Source organism: Saimiri boliviensis, chromosome 2, assembly GCF_048565385.1.
Source record: "Saimiri boliviensis isolate mSaiBol1 chromosome 2, mSaiBol1.pri, whole genome shotgun sequence".
Taxonomy (NCBI): domain Eukaryota; kingdom Metazoa; phylum Chordata; class Mammalia; order Primates; family Cebidae; genus Saimiri; species Saimiri boliviensis.
In genome coordinates, this window is record NC_133450.1 from 1,556,707 (window position 1) to 1,574,385 (window position 17,679).

Consider the following 17,679-nt stretch of genomic DNA (forward strand, 5'->3'; position numbering starts at 1 on the left):
ATTGTTAAAACATAAAGACAAGTTGAATATTTGAAAGCAGTCATGCTCAATTTATTCCTGGAATTAAGAATAAGAGTCTTACTTTCAGGTGTTTGCAATTTTCAGTGTTGCTGCCAAAAACATTTCTATCCGTGACTATTGTCAATCTCTTTTACATGTACAAGAGATTCTTTTGAGTATACATCTATGAATGTAATTGCTGTGTCATAGGGCAATGAATGTTAAACATGTAATATAAAGTTTATTTCCAAAGAGCTTATGCAATTTTATTCTCCTACCATCAATGTATAAGAGGTCCTGTTATTTTACAGCCTCTCAAATACTTGTTTTTTTTTTTCAGACTTTTAAATTCTGCTAGTTGAATGATCTAAAGTTGTATCTATTGTGATCTTTTAAGAAGTACTTTAAAACTTGAGGTATAAATTTCAATTTTGCAATAAAATCCTCAGATCTTAAATATACAGTTCTGTGAGATTTGATGAATGCAGCTACTCATGTAGCTACTCTCTTATAAAAATTGAAAACCTTTTATTACCCTTAAAGTTCCTTCTGATTTCTTCCTTGACATTCTCGTCCCTCACCAGAGGGAACCACTGTCTGAATTTTTATCACTGAGTAATGCACATTTGGGGCCAGGTAGTGCAAAACAAGAGAAGCAAAACAGAATTTTAGTGGTTCTTTTTTTGGTTTGTTATCCTACAGCTTTGCTGGGCTGCCTTTTGTCTTAGGCCTAAGCCACCATTCCACACATATCAAGTCAAAATGGGTCCTAGTCAACCCAGGGGTTTTTCTGAGTTCTTTCTATTTTTCCAGGGCTGTAACTTCTCCAGGGCTGATATTCTGGGAGGTGGGGGGTGGGGTGGGTCAACAATTTTTCTATTATAATTCAGTACCTTCAGTAATTGGAATCAGGGTAAACTTTTTCTCAGCCTTCTTGACTTTCTTTACATAATTACAGGCAACTTTAATCTGGACCCACCCACCAAAATGGATGAGTTCAAGACTCCTTGGTCATCAGTAAGACTTCTTCCATGCCAAGTCTGAAGCCCTCTGTACAAGGCCGTATAGAGGAATCAGCTGGCTACAGCAAATACTACGGAATCTTGTCAGTTTTTCAGTGTTGCTTCACTGCACTTGAACTGAACTAGGGTTGGCTTTTTGAAGAGGCAGAGCCAAAAGGTGGGTGACTTGCTCAATTATTAAAAGGTCTCTCTCTGACTTAAAATGGCTCCTCTTTAGTGGTTTTACTTTAAATTCTAATCTGAACAGTCATTCTTGCCCAAAATGGCCCATGAATTTTTAAGTTTTTATTGCATCTTTAATGTAAATTTAAATTTCACTTATAATAAACATGCATAATAGTATTAAAATATTTTAAATTACTAATATCAAAAAAACTTGCTGCTCCAGGAGATTGTATTTATTTCATTATTTTGCTTACTGTTCATCGTATCTCCCCACCTCCTCCAAGGAATCAGTCCACTATACCACACCACTCTCCATTGTAAATCCCTGTGGTACTTACTTGCTTTCTTTCCAGGCTGTGTGCTTCTTTCATGCGCCTAGTCTTTGGCTTAGTACCTGCCCGATTTGCCGCAGAGTAGTGCTCCAAAACTGCTAAAGTAGTAAATGAAAACATACTTAGTATTTGTGACAAGGGACAGCACTTTCTAGGCAGAGAGAAAAGTATGTGTTCATAACCACCATGGGTGTAAGTCCTGTGTTTTGGCATGGTTGGAGTAAAGGATACGTGGGAACAGTTTGCAGGGAAAGGCCAGATCACAAAGTGCCTACCTGTAAGTTGTGTCAAAGGCTTTTGATAGGGAGCTCTTGAAGGATTGTCAGCAGGAGATTAACATGGCTAGTATTTTAAGACGATGGTTTTGAGAGTAGTATGAAAGATATTTTGGAATGGAAAGACCACTTAGAAGGCTGTATAGTGTCCAGATAGGAGATAACTTGAAAAGGGAGAGATGCCAGAGAGGTTTAGCAGGTAGAATCCATAGAAAATGGTGACTAATTAAATATTGGTATTGGGTGAGGAGAAGGAGGCGTAGAAATCAGAGATGACTCTCAAGTTGGACAATTAAATGGGTGTGGTGCTATTTGTTTCCAGTCATTCCTTTCCAGTGTGTATTCAAGTATGGAAGGAACTTTCGGAGTGTAAGATAAGATTTTGTAATATTTAGTTTGATGTTTCTCTGAGATAGTTGGGTGGAGATGTGCAGATCTGCTGTTCTTAGAGGGAGGTAGAGGCTTGAAAGAGAGAGATTTTGAGATTAATAGATTTTAGAGAGTGATTGAAGAAGGAATTGCCCAGGACTGAGAACAAAATCCTTACGGACATCTAGATTTAGTGGACAAGTGCAGAAAAAGGAACCGGGAAGAAAATCATTAAGAAGAAATCAGGAGAGAAACGTAACCAGATTTCACAGTAACACCCGTGGCTTTCTTCCTACCTTGAGATTAGATTTTTCTTTTCTGCCTCCTATGTTTGATCTTTGTCCTCAGACCTTTTCTTAGAGTATTCTCTGCTGGGAAACATTGTGGATGAGAAATAGTTTTATTTTTGGACCCAGCAATTTCTGGCTTCTTTATATTTCCCCTAAATTCTGCTTGAAAAGTACTTTCTTTTTTAGCTCATCTCCTTTTGTACCTTATACTATGCATATAAAAGAAACCAGTTGACAGTTTGGACATTCTGCTTTGAAATTACCTTAGGTAGAAGTAATAGTTCATTACCAACATTTTCTGTTTTTTACCTTACCACAGGCAATAGTTTTGCTAAATTTTCTGCCACTTCATAAAAGGTCTTTCTGAAAACATTTAACTCTCCTTTAACTCCTTTTCAATAGTTTCTGCCAGGCTCTTCAAGCCTGAGTCCAGCTTTGGTTCACCACCCAATCTTGAAACCAGCGTCACATCTTTTAGGTTTTTGTTATGTTAGCACCCCAGTTTCACATACCAGCTTCTGTCTGGCGACACTGCTGTGTAGCAACCACCCCAAACTTAGCCCCAGAACATGCATGGCTTTTCTCAACATAACATTGGAAGCAACTCAGTGTCACTTCTACCACAGTCTGTTGGTAACAAGCAAGTGAAATGCCAGCCTGGATTTAGGGAGTTAACTTTTTCCAAGTGTCTTGTTTAGCATCCGTGATTGATACTTGGAATGCCTTTGTCACAAAATAGCCAAGGCGTTTCTTTTTCATGGTTATTTGGGGTTGATATTAAAAAGCAGTGCATGTATTTGCTGCTTCCATGCTTACAGCTGGATGGAAATTGGCCTCAGAGGGTCCATGGTTTTCTTTGTTATTAGCCAACAGATGCTTGCCAGAGTGTTTCACTCACTGAGTCTTTATTTAATGTGAGGGTAATGCATCTCTTTAGCTAATGGGTTCATTTGTGTATAACAAATACCTGCCTTTTGTCCACACATGGATCCTTCACTAAATGTCTTATTTTTTTTTTTTACTAATCTGTTATCAACACCTGTTTGGCATATCTATCTTCAAATTGCTTTGACTTTCTGAGAAGTTGATCCTGACTTTTGTATGTCTGTCTTATAGGGAAAATATTTTTTGTCTGTGAAATAATTACTTCAAATCTTCTTCAAACATTAAATTTTTTTAAATTTCAGGTCAGTACTATATATCATAAACAGCCTTAGGTTTCTAGGCACAGATACTCAGTCTTTCATGAGTATGGTATGAAGTTGCTAATTCTCAAATTATATGTATTAAAAATAGGTAGATATTTCTAAATCAAGTGTATGTATTTTAAATTTAAAATGTACATATTTTTAAATTTTGGCAAAATGTCCAAACTCTCTCCATAGTCCCCTTCTCCTCTCAACAGCTGTCTCTCGTCTCCCCTCAGGCCTAGTGGTGCATATATCTGAGCGAGGACCTATCTTGGAAGTGGACTCAGGGCCATTTGAGCAGAGTTCTGGGGTTTTAGATAGGTAGAAAGTGATTTCTGGAGATAGAGCCAGTAAGGCACTTCCATTTGGCCCTCTGCACTGCTCACTTCTTAGGGGAGAGGTGTGGCATAGGAGGACCAAATACTATTGCCTTGATCTAAGGATGGTAGTGATTTTAATAATTTTTTGAGACAGGGTTTTGCTCTGTCACCCAGGCTAGAGGCTGTAGTGCAGTGGTGATCATAATTCACGCAGGCTCAAGCAATCCTCACAACTCAACCTCCTGAGTAGTTGGAACCACACGCATGTACCACCATGCCTGGCTAATTTTTAAATTTTTTGTGGAGATGGGATCTCCTTATGTCACCCAGGCTGGTCTTGAACTCCTGGGCTCAAGCTCTCCTCTTGCCTTGGCCTCCCAAAGTGCTGGTATTATAGGCATGAGCCGTTGCACTTGGCTGCTTTTAATATTCTTTTAATAGGTCTACCAGGCTTCATTACCTTTAGACTTTATTCTTTTTGATCTGTCCTTTTGTTGTATGGCCAGAAAGATTTGTCTAAAACTGAAACTGTTACCACACCCTTGTTCAAAACCTTTTAAGTGCTTCACATTTTCACTGAGATAAAGTCTTAACATGGCCTGTTGAAGAACCCTTGTGCCCTATTCTTGTTAATGTGGAAGGCTTCCAGGTTCTTGTGGTCTTGAACAAAGAATTGAACAAAACACACAAACAAAGCAAGGAAGAAATGAAGGGATTCATTTAAAATGAACGTACACACCACAGTGTGGGATCAGGCCTGAGCATAGGGGTTCAAAGGCCCCAGAGTTTTTGATGAGTTTAAATACCCTTTCCTTGGGGTACACCCTATGTAAATGAAGAGGATGAAATACGGTTACAAAGTCATTTACGGCATATCCCTCATGGAGAGGGTATTTCCTGTCATAGCTGAAGTGCGCATTGGCTTTATGTTCCCTGCCTCCAGACCTATTTTCCTGCCTCATTCTGATCATACTTTTTCGTTCTTACCTATTACCAAACTCTGTTCTCATTCCAATCAAGTGCTCTTTTCTACCCTCCCCACTTTGCACAGGCTGTAATTTGTGGGTCTGTCACATCCTCTCTCATGAATGACCTCTAGTATATGTACCAAACCAACTCGTACTGACCCTTGAACACTCAGTGAAATATTAGGTATTCTGACAAGCTTTCTTCACCTCCCCAGGAAGAATTAGTCCTTCCCCGTGTGTATAGCTATAGTGGCTTGTATACATCTTGTTTTGGCACTTGTCTCATTATATAATGTTTGCATGTCTGTAAGCAAAGCCTTCTGCCTCTGAAGGCAGGGGCTAATTGGATTCAGCATGGTATTTCTAATACCAACAGTGCCTAGTACAACAATAGGGCTTAATAGATGTGCATTGAATGAAGAGGGTAATTATTGGAGTGCTTTACGTATGAATTGCTCTGAATCAAGGACCATGTTTGCAGTAAATGCCTGTGTATCCAAGGTGATTGAGAAATGGAGTGTTCCAGTAATTGATTATGTTTCTTAACAGCCAATTACAAATGATCAATTTTAGATCATTTGAATGAAAACCAAAATGGGTTATACAGAATTGATCTGTCTTTGTTAATCCATAAGATGCTTCAGCATGATCATTCTGATTTCTGTGGCTTGTTCAGAGCTGTGGCTGAGGAAGCTGTAAGGAACTGAGCTGTAGGGGGATCCATAGTGATGCTTTGTCACAAGCTGGGCCTTTTTTTTTTTGTTTTTACTTGAATCTCTAGCACACATATGCTTACTATTTTGCCTAGGTAAAGAATACATTATAAATTTAACACTAAGGAGACTCACAATTGTATTTTTTTTCAAATGTAGCTTAAAAAATTCTCAGAAGACAGACAAGCAACATACCTTAAGGTGTATACCCTATCTTAACTCAGTGGAAAGCTTGGTACATTCAGGCTCTTCCCTATTCAGTGACAGTCTTTGCTGAGCAAAAGTAAAGTCTTGTGAACTAAGCTAAGTAGTTAATTTGATGGTACTCTCTGGCTATGACTATTTTAAGAGGGCTGGGCTCCCACCCAAGTTATATATTGATTCTTCTAATTCATATGAAATTAGTATGAGTGGTTACTGTTCATTTGTGTATTGATTTATTGTTCTTTTGTGTTCTCACCTACCCATCAGCAGTGTTGCCAGTTATTAGTTGCAAAACTCAGAGACTACTTTTGTGCCTACATTTTTACATCTTTGAAAGTGGCTTTGAACAGAGGCTTATTTGGGAGTACGCTCTTACTATGTTTTTACAAGTGATCTGAAAACTATCTTGGTGACTGAGCCCTGGCTGCCTGCATTGCTATTCCGTGTTAAACCTAGAAATTTTCCTACAATGCTTGATCCTTTTTAAAGGAGGAATTTGAAGTATCAAGCAGATTTATATTTTCTTATTGACACTCAGAAACATGTATTGTAAATTTGTCTATTTTTTAGATGCTACATTGTTCGGTTGGCTCCTCTCCACTTGAATCCTTTTAATTTGTTTTCCAGCCTACCTGTCCCTTCAGCTGCAAAATAATGCATTATTTGTAACATAATTATTTGTGAAAGTGAATTATCTCAACTTAAGTATAAGAATGATTGACCGACTTATAGAAGGGTTAGCTTGAATATCCTACATGAAGAAAGGACAATGTAAAGGATTAAGTAATTTTAAAGTATGTGAATATTATTCATTAATGATAGAAACATGGATTCAATGACATACTCAAGCATATGATACTCAGTGACTCACTAGCCCAGCTATCTGGTTTAAAGAATAAAAGTAATTCTTGCTACCTTGTATTAAGCCAGTATCAGTTGAGCTTTGAGAAATAGGTCTCAAAATTTGTCTTTGGAAATTTAATTTACTCCAATTACGAACATTTTTATGTTAAACTGATTGAGTCTCTTAAATACAACATGGAAACATTTATGTCTTTGCAGTGTGACTTTAAAAAATAATTAGTGACTGAATAAAATTGTGATTACTTGCTAAGGCATTTTTTGGTACTAGTTAAATTATAACTAAGAAAGGCTTTCAATCTCGATTTTTAAGAGACACAGGCCGTACGTGATGATTTATGCCTATAATCCCAGCACTTTGCAAGGCCAAGGCAAGAGGATTGCTTGGGCCCAGGAGTCCGAGACCAGCCTGAGCAACACAGTGAGAACTCCTCTCTACATCCCCCCAAAAGAAAAAAAAAATAGACAGTATTCATTGTCAGGTCTTAGTCACAGTTCTGTCATCTAAGTAGCTGGCTGACTTTGGTGCCTTGGGTTTTCTCATGAGTTAGATTAGCTATTTTATCATGGAGCTCAATTGGATCTTATATATGAAAGTGCTCTATAAAATGTATACCACACTTAGGAATTAAGCAAGATTTTAGCTCTTTTTCTGCCTGCTTTTTCAACTCTGGGCTGGTCATTTAAGCTTACTATGCTTTTATTTCTTCATAGATAAAATAAAGGAGTTTGGCCAGTATAATCAACTTGAGTATTGTTTACCTCGTGTTCAGCTCTTACAACCTATAATTTATTATTTTTCCTTTTTAAAAAATCACCTGTTTTTTGTTTTTTGTTTTTTTTTTTTAAAACATTTCCCTTGCTTATAGTATAATTACCAAATAATAAGACTGGATTCCTTTAAACTTGTTTTTTTATTTAATATTCCTATCAATCTTGTAAGAATAGGTGGCATGAGACTCATTTTCTGTTGAGGAAAACTGAGGCTCAGGGAAGTTGTACAGCTAATTAGTTTGAGAGGTGGGATTCCGCTATGGGTCTTTGATGCCAGTCTTCTTCTTCTTTTTTTTTTTTTTTTTGAGACGGAGTTTCGCTCTTGTTACCCAGGCTGGAGTGCAATGGCGCGATCTCGGCTCACTGCAACCTCCGCCTCCTGGGTTCAGGCAATTCTCCTGCCTCAGCCTCCTGAGTAGTTGGGATTACAGGCACGTGCCACCACGCCCAGCGAATTTTTTGTATTTTTAGTAGAGACGGGGTTTCACCATGTTGACCAGGATGGTCTTGAGCTCTTGACCTCGTGATCCACCCGCCTCGGCCTCCCAAAGTGCTGGGATACAGGCTCGAGCCACCGCGCGTGGCCGCTCTTTTTTTTTTTTCAAAGCATGTGACTTAAGTGAAGAAACTTTGCCATATACCTCATGTAGAGCAAGTTTTTGATCTCCATTATTTTTTCTTTCTTTTTTTCTCTAGATGAATAATGTCTGATCAAAATGTTTTTATAGAAAAGTACATATATCTGATAGCCATGTGCATAGTTTGGAAATTTTAACATTATAGCACTATTACAAAATGTCTTGTTAGCATTATGCAACATATACAGTGTGTTTGGAAATCAATCAGTGCTTAAAAGTAAAGTTTATCTTTCAATTAAGGTGAGCTACTTCTTTTTTAGTAGGTATGTTTTATTTTTAAATGTAGAATTGTTTAATATCATAGATGCTTTTGAAATTAAATGCTGTTTTGTGCTTGTTATAGAAGGAAAACAGATGCTCTATATACTCACTGATTTTTTTTCCTTTAAAAAAACTCCTGATTTATTTTGTAATCTAGGAAGAGTTTTAAAAATGGAAAATTTTTCTGATTTTCTGTAACTTCTAAAAATTTCTGTTTTAGGGGGATGTTTTATGCTATTTGTTATTTACATTAAACATTTTTTTAAAGAGTCTCTGGGCTTTCTCAAATGTGTAGGTCAAATAAGGATTAGAACAAATACATCCAAAAACATTCCTTTGTGTTTGGAGTTCATTGATGAGTGCTGTGCTTTAATGCTTCCTGTTAGAAGCCTCAGATATCCCCTTGTCCAGGCGTGCCAGCCCTAGACGTTGATCTCATTTAGAACAATATTGCTTCTGGGGTTTCTGACAGCACTGATCCAGCCACTACTCTGATGCTCATTCTTTCTGATTCAGAAACCTTCCTCTGTGGTATTTCTCAACTCATGCTTAGCTTTTTTCTGTTGAAAGTTTCCTGGTGGTCATTACTAGCTCAAAAGTGAATTTCCACGAGTAGTTCATGGGTTATAGTTTTATTTTTATCTTCTCAGCAGATAACTTTGAAATGGCTATGGCACTTTGAAGAGATCTTATCTGCTGCTGTTTCTAACCTTGTTCACAAAACTCCGGCTATACTGGCCTTCTTTTCTCTTCTATGAATATACCAAGTTTATTCCAACTTCCAAATCTACTACTACTTGTTCCTCTGCAAGGAATGGTCTTCTCTCAGACTGGTGGTTTATTGGATCCTTCATTTAAGTCTTAGCTTAAATGTTCCCTCTTCAAAGAGGCTTCCTTGACAATTCACTGTAAATTAGTGCTTCTCAATTCTCTTTATTACATGGCTGTGCTTTGTTTTCCTCTTAGTACTGGATCACTAATTGATAGCTCTTTATTTCTCGTTAATCTCCTCTGATGGGGACAAAGGGACATGGTGTCTCGTTTACTGCTGTATCTCCATTACCTACAATAGTGTCTGCCATAATAGGCATTACAGTAAATACTTACTGAGTGACCAATGAATGAATATTTTTTTCTACCAGCAATTCATAAAAGTGTCTTTTCATTCTTTTGCATTTTCCTTTTGGTAGTCAGGAAGACACAATTAATGTTTTTGTATTTTTGACACTTTACTGTTTCTTTGCTGTTCTGTCTCCTAGTTGAATTATTTTAGAAGAAGGGAAAAATAGTCACATCTCTTGAGATGTGACTGTTTCCATCTATCTTCTGCATGCCAGGTGGGTGTCTGAGCCTGTGCATCCTAGTCGTAAAAGCAATTAACAGGTAGGAAAATTGGCTTCTAGCAGCTGCTTCAGTCCTGCTTGAGTTGTCCTCTCCCCCAAGGGACTATCACTGTCAACCTAGCAAAATGACATTGCCTTCTCATAAACATTTTTTTTTTCTGGGATTTTAGAACAGGAACAAATTCTAGGTTTACAAAATGAGTTAAAATATATCAACAGAATAGAACAAAGTAATGACCTGCTGCTGCAATTTGAATTCCGAGTCAAGACAGCAACATTTATTTTCAGAAGAGATGACATTGAAACTGTGGTGCTTTTGTCTATTGATTTTATTATGCCAAAAGGGTAGATTTAATAATTTATTTATTGGTATTGGTGAGGAAAGTGACAATTCTATAAAATGCAGCTTTGACTCTTGCTTGGAGCTTTGATTTGTGGCATAGTGCTTGTGTCCTTGTGCCTTCAATTAACTCTGTGGAAAGGGACAGGCATTTTTGAATGAATACTACTTGATTTCTTTTCCATTTTGTTTCACCAGATGTTAACTTTCAGTTATGTTCTTTCTGAACATGATAGACCTTTGCCATTGCCATGTGCTGTAATTAATATGTATGTGCAGGCTTTAAATAAGTTTGAAAAATTTTTTAAATTATCTATTGATATATAATAGTTGTATGTATTTTGGGGTACTTGTCATAGTTTAATACCTGTATACAATGTGTAATAATCAAATAAGAGTAATTGGGATATCCATCACCTCGAACATTTATCTTTTTATATGTGCTGGGAATAAAACAAATATTATTTTAGCTATTTTGAAATATACAGTAAATTGTTAACTATGACTTTCCTACTGTACTGTTGATAAATAGGTGTTATATAAACAGTATACAAATTCTGGGTTGTATCTTCATGTATGCCACGGTGATACCAAATGAGGTATTGGTTGGCCTTGGTCCTTTTTGATAGGTTTTATCTGATGTGATTCCTGGTCTGAGATAGTTGTGCAGTGTACTTTACTTTCTCCCTTTGAAACCTGCCTTCTACTCAGTATCTGTTTTTTATCCTTTTGAAACCTCTGATCTTCCATAAAACTCAAAGAGTTTACGTCACTAAATTCTGTTTTAAACGTTTGTTACAAAAATTAAGAGAAGTTCTTTGCAGAATGGGGATATTAATCTTGTTTCTGAATGAAGGAGATTATACCTTACAAAACTATCCAGTTGTTGAATGAAGGACAAAAACCACAAACTATCTCAATAGATGCAGAAAAAGCCTTGCACAAGATTTAACACCCTTTCACGATTAAACAAACAAACAAACAAACAAACAAATTAAGACTAGAAGAAAACTACTTCAACATAATGTAGGCCATATGTGAAAAGCCACAAGTAACATCTTCATCAGTGGTGGAAAACTGTAAGCTTTTTCTCTAAGATCCAGGGATAAGGCAAGGATGCCTGCTCTCACCACTTACATTCACCATAGGATTGGAAGTCCCAGCCAGAGCAATTAGGAAAATAAAAAATGTATCCAAACTAGAATGGAAGAAGTAACATTATCTCTGTTTGCAGATGACATGATCTTATATGTAGAAAACCCTAAAGATTCTATAAAAAATTGTTAGAATTAAAATAAATTCAGCAAAGTTTCTGGATACAAACCAGCACACAAAAATCAGTTGTATTTCTAATTATTCACAATGAATAATCCAAAAATTGATTAGAAATGAAAAAAATTATATCAAAAAGAATAAAACACATAGGACTAAATTAACCAAGAAGGTGGAAGACCTGAACACTGGAAAGTATAAAACACTATTAAGACATAAGTAAATGGAAACGGCCCACATTCATGGATTGGAAGACACATATTGTTAGATGTCAATACTACTCAAAGCAATTTATAGATTCAGTTAGATTCCTATCAAAATCCCGATGACTTTGTTGTAAAAATAGAAAAATTTGTCCTAAAATTTATGTAGAATCTGAAGGAGATACAAATAGCCAAAACAATCTTGAAAAAGAAGAACAGAGTTTGAGGTCTCTCACTTCCTGATTTCAAAACTTACTGAAAAAACTGTGGTAATCAAAATAGTATGGTACTGGTATAAAAACAGATGTATAGACCAATGGAATTAATGGACAGCCAAGAAGTAAATCCTTGCATCTATAGTCAAATGATTTTCAACAAGGATGGAGAGACCATTCAATGAGGAAAGGACAGTCTTTTCAAAGAATCATGTGGGGAAAACTATTTCCATATGCAAAAAAAAAAAAAAAATGAAGTTGGAGTCTTCCCTTATATCACATACAAAAAACTAACTCAACATTCATCAAAGACCTACACATAAGAGCTAAAACTAAAACTTTTAGGAGAAAAGCCTCATGACATTGAATTTGTAGTGATTTCTTAGATCTCCAACACCAAATGCGCAGGTAACAAAAGAAAAAATAGATAAGGCCAGGCGCGGTGGCTCACACCTGTAATCCCAGCACTTTGGGAGGCCAAGGTGGGTGGATCACCTGAGGTCAGAAGTTTGAGATGAACCTGGCTGATGTGGTGAAACCCCATCTTTACTAAAAATACAAAAATTAGCCAGGTGCAGTGGCATGCTTCTATAATCCCAGCTACTTGGGAGGCTGAGGCAGGAGAATCACTTGAACCCAGGAGGTGGAGGTTGCAGTAAGCCAAGATGATGTCACTCCCCTCTGGCCTGGGCAATGGAGCAAGATTTTGTCTCAAAAAAAAAAAAAATAGATATTTGGACTTTACTATAATTAAAAACTTGTGCATCAAAGGACACTATCAACAGGTGAAAAGACAACCTGTGAAGAATGGGAGAAAATATTTTTGAATCACGTATCTGATAACGGATTTATATCCAGAATATAAAAATTCCTATAACTCAACAATTACAAAAAAACAAACAATTCAATTAAAAAATGGTTAAAGGCATTTCTCCGAAAATACAAATAGTCATGAGCACATGAAAAGATGCTCAACATCATTAATCATAAGGGAAATTTAAATCAAACCACAATGAGGTACCACTTTACACCTATTAGGGTAGCTGTTACTGAGAAAGGAAAAAGAAAACAAAACCGAAAACAACTGTTGGCAAGGCTGTGGGTAAACTGGAAACTTTGTACGCTGTTGATGGGAATATAAAATAGTGTAGCTGCTGTGGAAAACAGTATGACATTTTTTCAAAAAGGTAAAAATGGAGCTATCATATGATCCAGCAATGCCACTGCTGAATAAGTTTTCAAAAGTATTGAAAGCAAATTCTCAAGAGACATTTGTACACACCCATGTTCATTGCAACACTATTCATAATAACTAAGAGGCGGAAGGTACCCAGATGTCCATCCACGGATGAGTGGATAAACAAAATGAGGTATATACATATAGTGGAATATTATTTAGTTTTAAAAAGGAAAGATACCCTGTTACATTCTACAACAGGGGTCCCCAAACTTTTTACACAGGGGACCAGTTCACTGTCCCTCAGACCGTTGGAGGGCCGGACTGTGCAAGGTGTGACACCCTTCACAGCCAGCGCTGCTGCCTCCACTGTCCCAGACAGCGGTGTACAGTGTCACAGGCCCAGCACCGCCCCCAGTGCTGTATACAGGGATGGCGGTGATCAGCCTGTGACACTGTGTATACAGCATCCTGGACATCTGCAGCAGCAGTGGGCCTCTTCTGTGGGAAGCCCACTGCTGCATGTTTCCCCTATTATAAGACACCGCCTAAAAATAAGACAGCCCCCATCTTTTGGGGGTAAAATTAATACAAGACAGGGTCTTATAATAGGGGAAACACGGTGTGTAGTAATGTTGGGGAGACTTTTGGGCAAAGGGAGGTTATAGGGGCCATTATGTTGTTGTACATTTGGGGCAGTATGGGGGCCATTGTACTGTGTAGTAATGGTTATAAGAGCTTTGCCTTTCTTCCTACTTCTGCTGTTACTTCACACTGCTTCTGGTAATGTGGGGCGCCGCAGCCACAGACCGGATGTGCGTCATATGACGTGCTTCCGGAGCTGTGACGCAGGCGTCCCACGTCACCGGAAGTAGTACTGTACGTGAGCGATGTCACGCTTTGCGGTGCCGCCACATACAGTACTCCAATGAATGAAAGAGGTGCCCCTTCCTGAAGTGCGACGAGGGCTGGATAAATGGCCTCAGGAGGCCGCATGTGGCCCACCAGCCGTAGTTTGGGGACCCCTGTTCTACAACATAGAAGAACTTGATGACATTATGCTAAGTGAAATAATCCACTCACAAAAAGACATAGGCAAGCCAGGTGTGGTGGCTCACTCCTGTAATCCTAGCACTTTGGAAAGCCAAGGACGGAGGATTGCTTGAGCCCAGGACTTCTAGACTAGTCTAGGCAAGGTAGTGAGACTCTGTTCCTACAAAAAATTTTAAAAAGTTAACCAAGCACGGTGGCTTCTGCCTGTAGCCCTAGCTACTCCAGAGGCTGAGGTGGGAGGATCGCTTGAGCCCAGGAGATTGCAGTTGCAGTGAGCTGTGATTATGTCACTGCATTCCAGCCTAGGTGATAGAGCAAGACCCTGTCTCAGAAAAAAAGAAGAAAAGAAAGAAAGAGAGAGAGAAAGGAAGGAAGAAAGGAACAAGGAAGGAAGAAGGAAGGGAGGGAGGGAGGGAGACATGCTGTATAATTCCGCTTACATGAGGTATCTGAAGTAGTCAAATTCATAGAAACAAAGTAGAATGGTAGTTACCAGGGGCTGAAGGGAGAGGGAAGGGGAATTCATAACGGGTATAAGATTTGCATGATGAAAAAGTTCTGGAGATGTGTTTTACAACAGTGTGAATATACTTACTATTACTGAGCTGTACACTTAAAAATGGTTAAGATTTTATATTGTGTTTTTTTTGTTTTTTACCACAATAAAAGAAATGAAGCCAGTCATTCAATAACTGTTCATTCAATGGTGGTTTTCTGTCCTGCATACTGCTGGGCTAAAGAGATATAAAGATTACTAAAAGCTCCTAAGTCCTTTAAATCAGTGTGGCTTAGTCTATGCAGCTGCAGTGAGGTGTGATATTATTATTTTTAAATTTTATTTATTGTAAAAATCTAAAACTGTTCTGAAAAATAAGTCTTAATTTTTAGATAGTTTTAGATTTTTTTTACAAATACTGTAGACAGTACAGAGCTCCCCACCCCCATAGACAGTTTCCCTTATTAACATCTTGCATTAGTATGATTGTGGCAGAATAGAGAATGTGTCTTGTCTTTGTCTTAGATTTTTGACATGGAAATTATAAAACCCTTGCCATTTCTGAAGCATTAGGTGTATCTTTGTTATATAAACTTGGTAACTTACGGTGGGGCCCTAGATTGCCTCAAGATGGGAGCTAGTCACCAGAAAGAACAACCATGTGATTGGAAGGTTGGGGTTTTAGGCCAGCCTGACCTGGTGGGAGTGGGGAGGTTGGAGTCCTATCGTGTGGCTAATGATTTGAACAATTATGCCGATATAGTAACCCCTCAATAAAAATTGTGGCCACCAAAGCTCAGTGGAGCTTTTTGGTTGATGAAACATTGATGTACTGGGAGGGTGAGTGTCCTGACTCATGCAGAAAGGGCACAGAAACGCTGCACTTGGGACTCTTCAAGACCTTGTCCTATGTGTATTTTTTATAGTAAAGTTATAATTTACTCAAGAGGCTGAGGTGGGAGAATTGCTTGAACCCAGCAGATCAAGGGTTACAGTGAGCTGTTGTTGTGCCACCACCTCCAGCCTGGTGACAGAGTGAGAACCTGTCTCAAAAAAAGAAAGCTATAATTGTAAGTATAGTACTTTCCTGAGTTGTGTAAATCTTTCTAGCAAATTTCTGAACTTGAGGGAGTCATGGAAACCTCAGAATTTTTGGTAGTTGGTCAGAGTGCAGGTGGTCTGGAAACTCCTGAAGTCCACCTGCTTTCTAAAGTAAAGGGTAATATTGTTTGGGATCATACCCTTTAACTTGTAGGGACTATCCTAACTCTGGATGGTTAGTGCCAGAATTGAGTTACAACATACCTAGTTATGGTTGAAACAGAATAGTGGTACATTTGTTACACTGTGGTTCATTCTTTATATTGTACAGTTTCATGAGTTTTGTCAAATTCATAATGTCTTCTATTTACCATTACAGTAGTAATGATAGATATTCCATTCAAGCAGAATATTTTCACTGCTTGAAATGTCATCTGTGCTCCATTCATTCGTTCTTCTGTCACCCCTGAACCCTTGGCAGCCACTCATCTTTTCTGTTTTCATAAATTTACCATTTTCAGACTGTCATAAAGTTGGTATTATATAGTATGCAGTTTCTTCAGATGGCTTCTTTCACTTAGCTATGTGAGTTCAAGCTTCCCATATGTTCTATGGTTTGATAGTTGATTTATTTTCATTCCTGAATGATATCCCAATGTGTGGACTTAACACACTTTATCCATACCTATTGCAGGATATCTTGGTTGCTCCTAAGTTTTCACAGTTAAGAAATAAAACTACTGTAAACATTTGCATGCAGGTTTTTGTATGGACGTTGGTTCTCAAATCAGAATGCAATTGCTGGATCATATAGTAAGACTTAAGTTTAACTTTGTGAGAAATTGCCAAACTGTCTTCGAAAGTTACTGCATCATTTTGCATTTCCAGCAGCACTGAAGGAGAGATCCTGTTGCCCCATGGTTGGTGTTATGTTTTGAATTTTAGCCATTCTAAAAAGTGTATAGTATGGTAGCTCATTGTTTTAATTTGCAGTTCCCTAATATATGATACTGAGCCTTTAACATGGGCTTATTTTTTATATGTATGTCTTCTTTGATGAGTTGTCTGTTCAGATCACTTGCCCACTTTTTAATCGGATTGTTTTCTTAATGTGGAGTTTGAGTTCTATGCATATTTTAGATAATATCACTATTTCAGATACATCTTTTCAAATATTTTCTCAATGTGTGACTTATCTTTTCATTAACATTGTCTTTTTCAGATCAGAAGTTTTAATGATTTCCAGTTTACCCATTTTTTTTCTTTCTTGGATAGTGCTTTTGGTGTTGAATCTAAGAAGTCATCATCAAACCCAAGTCACCTAGATGTTTTTCCATGTTATTTTGTAAAATGTTTGTAGTTTTGTGTTTTATATTTAGGTGTATAATCCATTTTGAGTTAATTATATATACATTTAATTGTGTGTGGATTTTATTTTACATTTTTCAAATTGTAAAATATTTAGAACCTACAAATAGATATAAACACGAATATAATGACCTATATCTAAAGTACCTACAAAATGGCTTTATTAAGTCTTAATTTTAGGGAGGCTAAGGTAAGTGAGTCGCTTGAGCCCAGGAGTTCTAGACCAGCCTGGCAACATGATGAAACCCCATATGTACAAAAAAATTAGCTGGGTTTGTTGGCATATGCTTGTAGTCCCAGCTACACAGGAGGCTGATGTGGGAGGATCACCTGAGCCAAAGAGTTTGAGGCTGCAGTATTGATTGCAATACTGTGCTCAAGACTGGGCAACAGAATGAGAACATCTCAACAAGAAACAAAACAAAACAAAACAAACTCAACATATTACCTTATTAATCTACAGATTGAAAAATCAATGCAATTGAGACCCTTGTAAATTCCTCCTAATCTCATCCCCTCTCCCCTTCTCAGAAATAACCAGTTTATAAATTTTAAAATTTCATCTTAATATTACATGTATTTCTGCAACTTGTTTATTTCAAAATTCAGCATCGTTTTTAAGATTCAGAAGACGTTTTTTTTTTAATAAGGAAAAATATTTACAGCAATTTAATGTTAAAGAATCAATTTGCTATAAGTGTTAATTTTATTATGGTTTCTTATATTAGCATAGATAGAAATGCATTGTTTTTTGGAATTTGCTATGATTTAGTTCTGACCTAAAGGTTA

At 37.4% G+C, this 17,679-nt stretch overlaps 1 protein-coding gene across 14 annotated transcripts in view; it reads left to right on the forward strand.

The window, feature by feature from the left end:
- The window catches only part of PEAK1 (pseudopodium enriched atypical kinase 1), a 300,593-nt gene that overhangs the window by 63,089 nt on the left and 219,825 nt on the right, over positions 1-17,679 (forward strand). For 11 of the 14 annotated variants that reach the window (XM_074392604.1, XM_074392605.1, XM_074392607.1 and 8 more), the window contains one exon: positions 959-1,179. The exons of the other annotated variants lie outside the window; for them this stretch is intronic. The gene's annotated coding sequence lies outside the window, so the exon portion shown is untranslated. The remainder of the gene's footprint in view (positions 1-958; positions 1,180-17,679) is intronic. 14 annotated transcript variants of the gene reach the window in all.